This window comes from Panulirus ornatus, chromosome 66 (genome assembly GCF_036320965.1).
Source record: "Panulirus ornatus isolate Po-2019 chromosome 66, ASM3632096v1, whole genome shotgun sequence".
In the NCBI taxonomy this organism is placed as follows: domain Eukaryota; kingdom Metazoa; phylum Arthropoda; class Malacostraca; order Decapoda; family Palinuridae; genus Panulirus; species Panulirus ornatus.
This window is the reverse complement of record NC_092289.1, coordinates 24,976,595-24,991,046: the sequence shown is the minus strand read 5'-3', so window position 1 is coordinate 24,991,046 and position 14,452 is coordinate 24,976,595. Positions and strand designations below refer to the sequence as shown.

General features: G+C 42.3%; 1 protein-coding gene across 6 annotated transcripts in view; it reads right to left on the bottom strand.

The window, feature by feature from the left end:
- LOC139746697 (guanine nucleotide exchange factor DBS-like) overlaps positions 1-14,452 on the bottom strand; it is a 542,611-nt gene that overhangs the window by 31,469 nt on the left and 496,690 nt on the right. The window lies entirely within an intron of this gene.

The window sequence follows — 14,452 nt, the reverse complement described above, 5'->3', positions numbered from 1 at the left end:
TAGGGAAAGGGAAAAGGGGCTAGATGAGTTGAAAGGATGTTTGTGGAAGGGTATTAGAATATTGGTTTTGTGGGAGGGGTTGTTTAGAAAGAGTGAAAATTTTTATCGAGGGTAAGGCATGTTACGGTAGGAAGAGAGGAAAAGGGAATTGGTTCTCAGTGAATGTAGGTTTGCGGGGGGGTGTGATTCTCCAGGTTTTTTAAAATTTGTTTTGGGGGGGGTTGAGGGAGGTGAATGCAAGAGTTTTGAAGAGGGGGAAAAATTTAATCGTTGGGGATAGAGCGGGAATGGAGTGTTGTTCCTGTGATACAGCGTGGTGGGTGATTCTTTTAGAAATTTCAAAAGCGGGGATGAGTTTGGTAAAGTTGTGGAAAAAAAAAGTTAAGAGTAAAGTAAAAAAGAAGGTTATTTGGTACAGTAGGGTTGAGGGCAATTAATTGGGGGGGAAGTTTTAAAGGAAAAAACTGGAGGGAAAAAGTGTTTTAATTTGGGGTGGATCTGGCAGCGGAGGAAACCCTGGGAAGCGGAAGTGGTCTAGGGGGGGGAGGGGGGCAAAATCCCCGGGGCCCCCTTTAAGTTTTGGGAAGCGAGAACATTATTTGGAAACAAAAAATTTGGGGTTTTTTGAAGGGAAAATGGTTCCAACATTGTTTTTGGTTGGAGGGGGGGTATGGATAGATTGTGCGCAGGTGGAGGATGTGCTGGAAATGAGATGTTTGAGGAAAATGTGTGGTTGAGGGGGTTTGTCGGGTAAGTAAGTAAGGGTAAGAGAGATTTTGGGGAAATAAAAAGAGGGGTTTGAGAGGCAGAAAAGGGTTTGTTTTGAATGGTTTGGGCACATGGAAGAATGAGTGGGGGAAGATGACCAAGAGGAAAAATGTGCGGGGGGGGAAAGGGAACAGGTGAAGGGGAGCCAAAAATTGGAGGTGGAAAGATGGAGTGGAAAAAGATTTTGTTTGATGGGGCTTGAACATGAGGAGGGTGAAAGGGGGCAAAAAAAATAGAGTGAATTGGAGCTTTGTGGTATACGGGGTTACGGCTGTCAGTGGATTGAAGAAAGGCAGGGAAAAGGTTGGGGTAACATGGGAAAGCTGTTTTGGTATGTATATTTGGGGTGGGGTGGGTTGTATTTTTGTGTATGGGGGGGGGGGGTTGGGCCATTCTTTCGCCCTGTTTCCTTGGTCCCTCGCAGGCGGGAGCGCGAACAAAGTATAAAAAAAAAAAAAAAAAAAAAAAAAAACTATATATTTTTTTACTTATATTTTTAAAATATATTTTATATATAATATATATATATTAATATATAAAATAAGGGTTTAAAAAACTTTTTGTAAAGAAAGGAGAGAGGGGGAGAGGTTATTGGATTATGTAAATTGACGGGTGCGAAAAAAGAATTTTGGTTGTTAAGTGCTGAGGGGTGCAACTGGGGGATGTTGTATATTTGTGGAGGCTAAGGTGAAGATGGTATGGGTTTTCAGAAAAAAAGGGAGGGAATGTTGGGGTGAAGAGGGTGGTGAGAGTAAGTGAGTTGAGAGGAGTGTGTGGGGAAAAAAGGAAAACCAGGAGAGATGAGTAGGGAATGAAAAAGGTGAGAACAATGGAGAAGGGGAGTGGGGGGGAAAAGGGATGTATTTAGGGATAGGGGTGGTTTGCCCCAAAAGAGGGTGGGGGCATGAGAAGAGTGGGAGGGGGGTTGATTAGAAAGGGGTTTTTATTTGGGGTGGTGGAATGAAGTTAAAAAGTTTTAGTGAAAGAAGAGAGAGGCTTTTTGGACGATTTTGCAGGGAAAAATGAATTGAGTGGAATGTTAAAAGAAAAACAGGAGGTCAAGAAAGGTGCAAGAGGTAAAAAAAAAGGGCAAATGGGTTGGGGGGGAGAGAGTATCTTTAAAATTTTTTAGGAGAATAAAAAGATTTTTGGGAGGAGGTAAAAAAAAGTGGGAAAAGAAGGGGAGCAAATGGGAATTCAGTGAAGGGGGGCAAAGGGGAGGTGATACAAGTGTGGTGATGTGAGAAGGAGTTGGAGTGGTTTTTTTGAAGGTTTGTTAAATGTGTTTGATGATAGAGTGGGAGTTTTAGGGTTTTTGTCGGGGGGTGGTGTGCAAATTTGGGGGGTTTAGGAAAATGATTTGGTAAAAGGAAGAGGTAGGGGAAAGCTTTTTCGGAAATTGGGAAACCCGGGAAGGCAGAAAGGGTTTTGGGTGGTATGCAGTGGAATTTATTAAAAAAGGGGGTGACTGTAATGTTTACGGTTTTGGGAGTTATTTAAAGTATGTATGACTCATGGTGAGGTGCCTGAGGATTGGCGGATGCGTGCATGTGCCATTGTACAAAAGGGAAAGGGATAAGAGTGAGTGCTCAATTACCAAGGAGAATAAAGTTGTTGAGAAATTTCCCGGTAAATTTAGGGAGGGGGATTGATGGGGGGGTGAAGGCATGTACAGGATCAGATTGGGGAAGGCAGGTGGTTTCAGAAGTGGTAGAGGATGTGTGGATAGGTTTGCTTTGAAGAAAAGTATGTGAGATTTCTTAGAGCAAATGTTTGTATGTAGCTTTTTGGTCTGGAGAAGGGATATGATAGAGTTGATAGAGATGCTCTGTGGAAGGATAAAAAAATATAAGGTTGTGGGAGGAAAGTTGTTAGAAGCGTGAAAAATTTTTATCGAGGAGGAGGCAGGGGTACGTGTAGGAAAGAGGGGAAAATGATGGTTTTCAGGAATGGGAGGGTTTTCGGAGGGTGTGTGATGTCTCCATGGTGTTTAAATTTTTTTATGGATGGGGGTTTTTAGGGGGTAAATGAAGAGTTTTGGAAGAGGGGCAAGTATGAAGTTGTTGGGTGAGGAGAGTTGGGGGGTGAGTCGTTGTTGTTCGCTGATGAACAGCGTGGTGGTGATTAGGGAGAAAAGCAGAAGTGGTGACTGAGTTTGGTAAAAATGTGTGGAAAAAGAAGTTTTAAAGGAAATGTGAATAAGGCAAGGTTATTGGTTCAGTAGGTTGAGGGTTTAAGTCAAAAATTTGGGGGGTGAGTTTGAATGGAGGGAAAAAAAGGAGGAAGTGAAGTGTTTTAGATATCTGGGGGTGGAATAGGCAGCGGTGGAACCCTGGAACGGAAAAATGGGTCATAGGGTGGGGGAGGGGGGGAAAATTTGGGGGGCTTGAAGGGAAGGGGTGGAAGTAAAAACATTATGTTTGAAGGAATAGTGGTTCCAACAATGTTGTATGGTTGCGAGGCGTGGGCTATGGATAGAGTTGTGCGCAGGAGGATGGATGTGCTGGAAATGAGATGTTTGAGGACAATGTGTGGTGTGAGGTGGTTTGATCGAGTGAGTAACGTAAGGGTAAGAGAGATGTGTGGAAATAAAAAGAGCGTGGTTGAGAGAGCAGAAGAGGGTGTTTTGAAGTGGTTTGGGCACATGGAGAGAATGAGTGAGGAAAGATTGACCAAGAGGATATATGTGTCGGAGGTGGAGGGAACGAGGAGAAGAGGGAGACCAAATTGGAGGTGGAAAGATGGAGTGAAAAGATTTTTGTGTGATCGGGGCCTGAACATGCAGGAGGGTGAAAGGAGGGCAAGGAATAGAGTGAATTGGAGCGATGTGGTATACCGGGGTTGACGTGCTGTCAGTGGATTGAATCAAGGCATGTGAAGCGTCTGGGGTAAACCATGGAAAGCTGTGTAGGTATGTATATTTGTGTGTGTGGATGTATGTATATACATGTGTATGGGGGGGGTTGGGCCATTTCTTTCGTCTGTTTCCTTGCGCTACCTCGCAAACGCGGGAGACAGCGACAAAGTATAAAAAAAAAAAAAAAAAAAATATATATATACATATATATATATATATATATATATATATATACATATATATATATCATATACACTAAACACATATTACTAGTGGGTGGGTCATCAACTTAACTATTGGGTGAACATTTTGGGGTGCCACATTGAAATAACCAAAGATTCACACAATGACCAACATGTTCAATTAAATGTCACCTAAAAAGAGGATGACTCAAAACCATTCTGCAATAAGGTACTCATCTTGAGAAGGAAATCAATTACTCTAATACCAGGGACTCTACACATGCTAGATGATACATCACTCATCCCACAACCGTAGAGGATACTTTTATGCATGCTCCATAATACATCAACCATCCTTTTTTAAGGTATCCTTTACTTAATAGGTAATACATTACAGTAACAATCCCAGCATAAATACTGAATTCTTCCAGGCAGACACAAAAATCATCCTGAATAGAGACTGGTTAAGCAGCTGAATCAGCAGGTAGGAATAAGATGAAACTCCTTCAACTGGATAGTTTATCTTTGGTGGACAAAGTGAAAGAAAGCCTCAATATGATTAAAATCTAGCAAGAAATAAGCTTCAAGGTTCTGTGTGTGAATAGGAATTGGGAATCATCATCCATAACCAGTTGCCAGGTTATGGTGCCAGGAGTGGATGAAGGCAAGTATGAATATGTATATGAGTAAATGTTTTGGAAAGCAAGCAAGTATGAATATGTACATGTATACATGTTTTAGAAGGTAAAAAATGTGCGTAAGACAAGAAAACAAATGGATACATTGGCAAAGTGGGCAAGTGGGGAAGCAATAACAGGTATTGATGAAGTAAGAAGATGGAGTGAGTATTATGAAGGTTTGTTGAATGTGTTTGATGATAGAGTGGCAGATATAGGGTGTTTTTGTTTTGGTTGGGGTGGAGTGTGAAGTATATATATATTGTTGTTTTTTTTTTTTTTTTTTTTATACTTTGTCGCTGTCTCCCGCGTTTGCGAGGTAGCGCAAGGAAACAGACGAAAGAAATGGCCCAACCCCCCCCCCCATACACATGTACATACACACGTCCACACACGCAAATATACATACCTGCACAGCCTTCCATGGTTTACCCCAGACGCTTCACATGCCTTGCTTCAATCCACTGACAGCACGTCAACCCCTGTATACCACATGACTCCAATTCACTCTATTTCTTGCCCTCCTTTCACCCTCCTGCATGTTCAGGCCCCGATCACACAAAATCCTTTTCACTCCATCTTTCCACCTCCAATTTGGTCTCCCTCTTCTCCTCGTTCCCTCCACCTCCGACACATATATCCTCTTGGTCAATCTCTCCTCACTCATTCTCTCCATGTGCCCAAACCATTTCAAAACACCCTCTTCTGCTCTCTCAACCACGCTCTTTTTATTTCCACACATCTCTCTTACCCTTACGTTACTTACTCGATCAAACCACCTCACACCACACATTGTCCTCAAACATCTCATTTCCAGCACATCCATCCTCCTACGCACATCTCTATCCATAGCCCACGCCTCGCAACCATACAACATTGTTGGAACCACTATTCCCTCAAACATACCCATTTTTGCTTTCAGAGATAATGTTCTCGACTTCCACACATTTTTCAAGGCTCCCAAAATTTTTGCCCCCTCCCCCACCCTATGATCCACTTCCGCTTCCATGGTTCCATCCGCTGACAGATCCACTCCCAGATATCTAAAACACTTCACTTCCTCCAGTTTTTCTCCATTCAAACTCACCTCCCAATTGACTTGACCCTCACCCCTACTGTACCTAATAACCTTGCTCTTATTCACATTTACTCTCAACTTTCTTCTTCCACACACTTTACCAAACTCAGTCACCAGCTTCTGCAGTTTCTCACATGAATCAGCCACCAGCGCTGTATCATCAGCGAACAACAACTGACTCACTTCCCAAGCTCTCTCATCCCCAACAGACTTCATACTTGCCCCTCTTTCCAGGACTCTTGCATTTACCTCCCTTACAACCCCATCCATAAACAAATTAAACAACCATGGAGACATCACACACCCCTGCCGCAAACCTACATTCACTGAGAACCAATCACTTTCCTCTCTTCCTACACGTACACATGCCTTACATCCTCGATAAAAACTTTTCACTGCTTCTAACAACTTGCCTCCCACACCATATATTCTTAATACCTTCCACAGAGCATCTCTATCAACTCTATCATATGCCTTCTCCAGATCCATAAATGCTACATACAAATCCATTTGCTTTTCTAAGTATTTCTCACATACATTCTTCAAAGCAAACACCTGGTCCACACATCCTCTACCACTTCTGAAACCGCACTGCTCTTCCCCAATCTGATGCTCTGTACATGCCTTCACCCTCTCAATCAATACCCTCCCATATAATTTCCCAGGAATACTCAACAAACTTATACCTCTGTAATTTGAGCACTCACTCTTATCCCCTTTGCCTTTGTACAATGGCACTACGCACGCATTCCGCCAATCCTCAGGCACCTCACCATGAGTCATACATACATTAAATAACCTTACCAACCAGTCAACAATACAGTCACCCCCTTTCTTAATAAATTCCACTGCAATACCATCCAAACCTGCTGCCTTGCCGGCTTTCATCTTCCGCAAAGCTTTTACTACCTCTTCTCTGTTTACCAAATCATTTTCCCTAACCCTCTCACTTTGCACACCACCTCGACCAAAACACCCTATATCTGCCACTCTGTCATCAGACACATTCAACAAACCTTCAAAATACTCATTCCATCTCCTTCTCACATCACCGCTACTTGTTATCACCTCCCCATTTACGCCCTTCACTGAAGTTCCCATTTGCTCCCTTGTCTTACGCACCCTATTTACCTCCTTCCAGAACATCTTTTTATTCTCCCTAAAATTTACTGATAGTCTCTCACCCCAACTCTCATTTGCCCTTTTTTTCACCTCTTGCACCTTTCTCTTGACCTCCTGTCTCTTTCTTTTATACTTCTCCCACTCAATTGCATTTTTTCCCTGCAAAAATCGTCCAAATGCCTCTCTCTTCTCTTTCACTAATACTCTTACTTCTTCATCCCACCACTCACTACCCTTTCTAAACAGCCCACCTCCCACTCTTCTCATGCCACAAGCATGTAAGGCATGTGTACGTGTAGGAAGAGAGGAAAGTGATTGGTTCTCAGTGAATGTAGGTTTGCGGCAGGGGTGTGTGATGTCTCCATGTTTGTTTAATTTGTTTATGGATGGGGTTGTTAGGGAGGTGAATGCAAGAGTTTTGGAAAGAGGGGCAAGTATGAAGTCTGTTGGGGATGAGAGCTTGGGAAGTGAGTCAGTTGTTGTTCGCTGATGATACAGCGCTGGTGGCTGATTCATGTGAGAAACTGCAGAAGCTGGTGACTGAGTTTGGTAAAGTGTGTGAAAAAAAATATATATATATATTTTTTTTTTCCTTTGCCGCTGTCTCCCGCGTTTGCGAGGTAGCGCAAGGAAACAGACGAAAGAAATGGCCCAACCCACCCCCATACACATGTATATACATACGTCCACACATGCAAATATACATACCTACACAGCTTTCCATGGTTTACCCCAGACGCTTCACATGCTCTGCTTCAATCCACTGACAGCACGTCAACCCCGATATACCACATTGATCCAATTTACTCTATTCCTTGCCCTCCTTTCACCCTCCTGCATGTTCAGGCCCCGATCACACAAAATCTTTTTCACTCCATCTTTCCACCTCCAATTTGGTCTCCCTCTTCTCCTCGTTCCCTCCACCTCCGACACATATATCCTCTTGGTCAATCTTTCCTCACTCATTCTCTCCATGTGACCAAACCATTTCAAAACACCCTCTTCTGCTCTCTCAACCACGCTCTTTTTATTTCCACACATCTCTCTTACCCTTACGTTACTTACTCGATCAAACCACCTCACACCACACATTGTCCTCAAACACCTCATTTCCAGCACATCCATCCTCCTGCGCACAACTCTATCCATAGTCCACGCCTCGCAACCATACAACATTGTTGGAACCACTATTCCTTCAAACATACCCATTTTTGCTTTCCGAGATAATGTTCCAAAAGAAGGAACAGAGAAGGGGGCCAGGTGAGGATATGCCCTCAATGGCCCAGTCCTCTGTTCTTAACACTACCTCGCTAACGCGGGAAATGGCGAAGTTTGAAAAAAAAAAGAAAAAAAAAAAATATATTTATATATATATATATATATATATATATATATATATATATATATATATATATATATACACAAATCCATTTGTATATATATATATATATATATATATATATATATATATATATATATATATATATATATATGGTGTTTTGAAATGGTTTGGGCACATGGAGAGAATGAGTGAGGAAAGATTGACCAAGAGGATATATGTGTCGGAGGTGGAGGGAACGAGGAGAAGAGGGAGACCAAATTGGAGGTGGAAAGATGGAGTGAAAAGGATTTTGTGTGATCAGGGCCTGAACATGCAGGAGGGTGAAAGGAGGGCAAGAAATAGAGCGAATTGGAGTGATGTGGTATACAGGGGTTGACGTGCTGTCAGTGGATTGAATCAAGGCATGTGAAGCGTCCGGGGTAAACCATGGAAAGCTGTGTAGGTATGTATATTTGCGTGTGTGGACGTGTGTATGTACATGTGTATGGGGGGGGGTTGGGCCATTTCTTTCGTCTGTTTCCTTGCGCTACCTCGCAAACGCGGGAGACAGCGACAAAGTATAAAAGAAAAAAAAAATATATATATATATATATATATATATATATATATACACTTAGAAAAGCAAATGGATTTGTATGTAGCATTTATGGATCTGGAGAAGGCATATGATAGAGTTGATAGAGATGCTCTGTGGAAGGTATTAAGAATATATGGTGTGGGAGGAAAGTTGTTAGAAGCAGTGAAAAGTTTTTATCAAGGATGTAAGGCATGTGTACGTGTAGGAAGAGAGGAAAGTGATTGGTTCTCAGTGAATGTAGGTTTGCGGCAGGGGTGTGTGATGTCTCCATGGTTGTTTAATTTGTTTATGGATGGGGTTGTTAGGGAGGTAAATGCAAGAGTTTTGGAAAGAGGGGCAAGTATGAAGTCTGTTGGGGATGAGAGAGCTTGGGAAGTGAGTCAGTTGTTGTTCGCTGATGATACAGCGCTGGTGGCTGATTCATGTGAGAAACTGCAGAAGCTGGTGACTGAGTTTGGTAAAGTGTGTGGAAGAAGAAAGTTAAGAGTAAATGTGAATAAGAGCAAGGTTATTAGGTACAGTAGGGTTGAGGGTCAAGTCAATTGGGAGGTGAGTTTGAATGGAGAAAAACTGGAGGAAGTGAAGTGTTTTAGATATCTGGGAGTGGATCTGGCAGCGGATGGAACCATGGAAGCGGAAGTGGATCATAGGGTGGGGGAGGGGGCGAAAATTCTGGGGGCCTTGAAGAATGTGTGGAAGTCGAGAACATTATCTCGGAAAGCAAAAATGGGTATGTTTGAAGGAATAGTGGTTCCAACAATGTTGTATGGTTGCGAGGCGTGGGCTATGGATAGAGTTGTGCGCAGGAGGATGGATGTGCTGGAAATGAGATGTTTGAGGACAATGTGTGGTGTGAGGTGGTTTGATCGAGTGAGTAACGTAAGGGTAAGAGAGATGTGTGGAAATAAAAAGAGCGTGGTTGAGAGAGCAGAAGAGGGTGTTTTGAAGTGGTTTGGGCACATGGAGAGAATGAGTGAGGAAAGATTGACCAAGAGGATATATGTGTCGGAGGTGGAGGGAACGAGGAGAAGAGGGAGACCAAATTGGAGGTGGAAAGATGGAGTGAAAAAGATTTTGTGTGATCGGGGCCTGAACATGCAGGAGGGTGAAAGGAGGGCAAGGAATAGAGTGAATTGGAGCGATGTGGTATACCGGGGTTGACGTGCTGTCAGTGGATTGAATCAAGGCATGTGAAGCGTCTGGGGTAAACCATGGAAAGCTGTGTAGGTATGTATATTCGCGTGTGTGGACGTATGTATATACATGGGTATGGGGGGGGGGGCCATTTCTTTCGTCTGTTTCCTTGCGCTACCTCGCAAACGCGGGAGACAGCGACAAAGTATAATAAAAAAAATATAAAATATATATATATATATATATATATATATATATATATATATATATGTATATGTGTGTGTGTGTGTGTGTATGTGTGTGTATGTGTGTATATGTATGTATATACGTATATATATATATATATATATATATATATATATATATATATATATATATATATATATATATATATATTATCCCTGGGGATAGGGGTGAAAGAATACTTCCCACACATTCCTCACGTGTCGTAGAAGGCGACTAGAGGTGACGGGAGCGGGGGGCCAGAAATCCTCCCCTCCTTGTATTTTAACTTTCTAAAAATGGGAAACAGAAGGAGTCATGCGGGGAGTGCTCATCCTCCTCGTAGACTCAGATTGGGGTGTCTAAATGTGAGTGGATGTAACCAAGATGTGAAAAAAGGAGAGATAGGTAGTATGTTTGAGGAAAGGAACCTGGATGTTTTGGCTCTGAGTGAAATGAAGCTCAAGGGTAAAGGGGAAGAGTGGTTTGGGAATGTCTTGGGAATAAAGTCAGGGGTTAGTGAGTGGACAAGAGCAAGGGAAGGAGTAGCACTACTCCTGAAACAGGAGTTGTGGGAGTATGTGATAGAATGTAAGAAAGTAAATTCTCGATTAATATGGGTAAAACTGAAAGTTGATGGAGAGAGATGGGTGATTATTGATGCATATGCACCTGGGCATGAGAAGAAAGATCATGAGAGGCAAGTGTTTTGGGAGCAGCTGAATGAGTGTGTTAGCGGTTTTGATGCACAAGACCGGGTTATAGTGATGGGTGATTTGAATGCAAAGGTGAGTAATGTGGCAGTTGAGGGAATAATTGGTATACATGGGGTGTTCAGAGTTGTAAATGGAAATGGTGAAGAGCTTGTAGATTTATGTGCTGAATAAGGACTGGTGATTGGGAATACCTGGTTTAAAAAGCAAGATATACATAAGTGTATGTATGTAAGTAGGAGAGATGGCCAGAGAGCGTTATTGGATTACGTGTTAATTGATAGGCGCGCGAAAGAGAGACTTTTGGATGTTAATGTGCTGAGAGGTGCAACTGGAGGGATGTCTGATCATTATCTTGTGGAGGCTAAGGTGAAGATTTGTATGGGTTTTCAGAAAAGAAGAGTGAATGTTGGGGTGAAGAGGGTGGTGAGAGTAAGTGAGCTTGGGAAGGAGACTTGTGTGAGGAAGTACCAGGAGAGACTGAGTACAGAATGGAAAAAGGTGAGAACAATGGAAGTAAGGGGAGTGGGGGAGGAATGGAATGTATTTAGGGAATCAGTGATGGAGTGCGCAAAAGATGCTTGTGGCATGAGAAGCGTGGGAAGTGGGTTGATTAGAAAGGGTAGTGAGTGGTGGGATGAAGAAGTAAGATTACTAGTGAAAGAGAAGAGAGAGGCATTTGGACGATTTTTGCAGATGCAAATGAGTGGGAGATGTATAAAAGAAAGAGACAGGAGGCCAAGAGAAAGGTGCAAGAGGTGAAAAAGAGGGCAAATGAGAGTTGGGGTGAGAGAGTATCATTAAATTTTAGGGAGAATAAAAAGATGTTTTGGAAGAAGGTAAATAAAGTGCGTAAGACAAGGGAGCAAATGGGAACTTCGGCGAAGGGGGCTAATGGGGAGGTGATAACAAGTAGTGGTCATGTGAGAAGGAGATGGAGTGAGTATTTTGAAGGTTTGTTGAATGTGTTTGATGATAGAGTGGCAGATATAGGGTGTTTTGGTCGAGGTGGTGTGCAAAGTGAGAGGGTTAGGGAAAATGATTTGGTGAACAGAGAAGAGGTAGTAAAAGCCTTGCGGAAGATGAAAGCCGGCAAGGAAGCAGGTTTGGATGGTATTGCAGTGGAATTTATTAAAAAAGGGGGTGACTGTATTGTTGACTGGTTGGTAAGGTTAATTAATGTATGTATGATTCATGGTGAGGTGCCTGAGGATTGGCGGAATGCTTGCATAATGCCACTGTGCAAAGGCAAAGGGGATAAGAGTGAGTGCTCAAATTACAGAGGTATAAGTTTGTTGAGTATTCCTGGTAAATTATATGGGAGGGTATTGATTGAGAGGGAGAAGGCATGTACAGAGCATCAGATTGGGGAAGAGTAGTGTGGTTTCAGAAGTGGTAGAGGATGTGTGGATCAGGTGTTTGCTTTGAAGAATGTATGTGAGAAATACTTAGAAAAGCAAATGGATTTGTATGTGGCATTTATGGATCTGGAGAAGGCATAAGATAGAGTTGATAGAGATGCTCTGTGGAAGGTATTAAGAATATATGGTGTGGGAGGCAGGTTGTTAGAAGCAGTGAAAAGTTTTTATCGAGGATGTAAGGCATGTGTACGTGTAGGAAGAGAGGAAAGTGATTGGTTCTCAGTGAATGTAGGTTTGCGGCAGGGGTGTGTGATGTCTCCATGGTTGTTTAATTTGTTTATGGATGGGGTTGTTAGGGATGTGAATGCAAGAGTTTTGGAAAGAGGGGCAAATATGAAGTCTGTTGGGGATGAGAGCTTGGGAAGTGAGTCAGTTGTTCGCTGATGATACAGCGCTGGTGGCTGATTCATGTGAGAAACTGCAGAAGCTGGTTACTGAGTTTGGTAAAGTGTGTGGAAGAAGAAAGTTAAGAGTAAATGTGAATAAGAGCAAGGTTATTAGGTACAGTAGGGTTGAGGGTCAAGTCAATTGGGAGGTAAGTTTGAATGGAGAAAAGCTGGAGGAAGTAAAGTGTTTTACATATCTGGGAGTGGATCTGGCAGCGGATGGAACCATGGAAGCGGAAGTGGATCATAGGGTGGGGGAGGGGGCAAAAATCCTGGGAGCCTTGAAGAATGTGTCGAAGTCGAGAACATTATCTCGGAAAGCAAAAATGGGTATGTTTGAAGGAATAGTGGTTCCAACAATGTTGTATGGTTGCGAGGCGTGGGCTATGGATAGATTTGTGCGCAGGAGAGTGGATGTGCTGGAAATGAGATGTTTGAGGACAATGTGTGGTGTGAGGTGGTTTGATCGAGTAAGTAATGTAAGGGTAAGAGAGATGTGTGGAAATAAAAAGAGCGTGCTTGAGAAAGCAGAAGAGGGTGTTTTGAAATGGTCTGGGCACATGGAGAGAATGAGTGAGGAAAGATTGACCAAAAGGATATGTGTGTCGGAGGTGGAGGGAACGAGGAGAAGTGGGAGACCAAATTGGAGGTGGAAAGATGGAGTGAAAAAGATTTTGAGTGATCGGGGCCTGAACATGCAGGAGGGTGAAAGGCGGGCAAGGAATAGAGTGAATTGGATCGATGTGGTATACCGGGGTTGACATGATGTCAGTGGATTGAATCAGGGCATGTGAAGTTATCCCTGGGGATAGGGGAGAAAGAATACTTCCCACGTATTCCCTGCATGTCGTAGAAGGCGACTAAAAGGGGAGGGAGCAGGGGGCTGGAAATCCTCCCCTCTTGTTTTTTTTTAATTTTCCAAAAGAAGGAACAGAGAAGGGGGCCAGGTGAGGATATTCCCTCAGAGGCACAGTCCTCTGTTCTTAACGCTACCTTGCTAACGCAGGAAATGGCGAATAGTTTGAAAGAAAGAAAAGAAATATATGCAAGTATTTATACATGGCTAACATCCCTAGACTCCAACTGCAAGTAGTGACTATGAGTAGAAAGTCACCTTTGACAGAGCTATATCATTATCAGCAGATGGAAAGGCTGAGCATTGTCAAGGACTTTCTAGCTCCAGAGTTTCCCAACTTACTCTACTGCCACATAAAGCACATCCCCAAAAAAGAGATGTTAAGACTGCATAGCAAATGTATCTATGTATGAGTTGGTTTAGGTATAGAACAGGATATATATAAAAAATCCACATTTATGAAATCCATAAATTCCTAAAGTCTGTTGCTTTGAGCCATCAGAATTACTGCCAACTTGAAGCATGAACTTCCAGTTAATAGTCTCTCTAAATATTTATTAAATGTTTTATACTCTATGCTATACACTTGTACATAATACAAAACAAAAAACATTTTTCCCTCTTAGGCTCAGTTATCTGTTCTTGACACTACCTTGCTAGTGCAGGAAATGGCGAATATGTATTAAAAAATATTCTTCCTGTACATACATGTTAAATGTCACAAAACTAAATTATAAACACTGTCAGTAGACAATTGAGTATGTACTGCATCAATGATGACTTTCCAACTTTAGAGAATCCACCTTACCCTGCGACCTCAAGGTCGCAGGAGCCCCATAAATGAGGTCCCAAAATTACATTTCTAACTATATACAAGTTTTCTTATGTACAGGTAGAATATAAACAATCCATATTACTAAGAAACATCAAGTCCCAGAATCTGTAGTCCTGGGCATTCAAGATTACCGCCAGCTTGAAAAACAAGCTTCCATGAGATAACCTTTGTAAAATTTCCACTGAATATTCTTTTTATATTTACATACTGTATCATACAAAATATGTTTTATTTACTACTGCAGTAAGTACACAAAAGACTCCTCAGGTTATGATATATTCA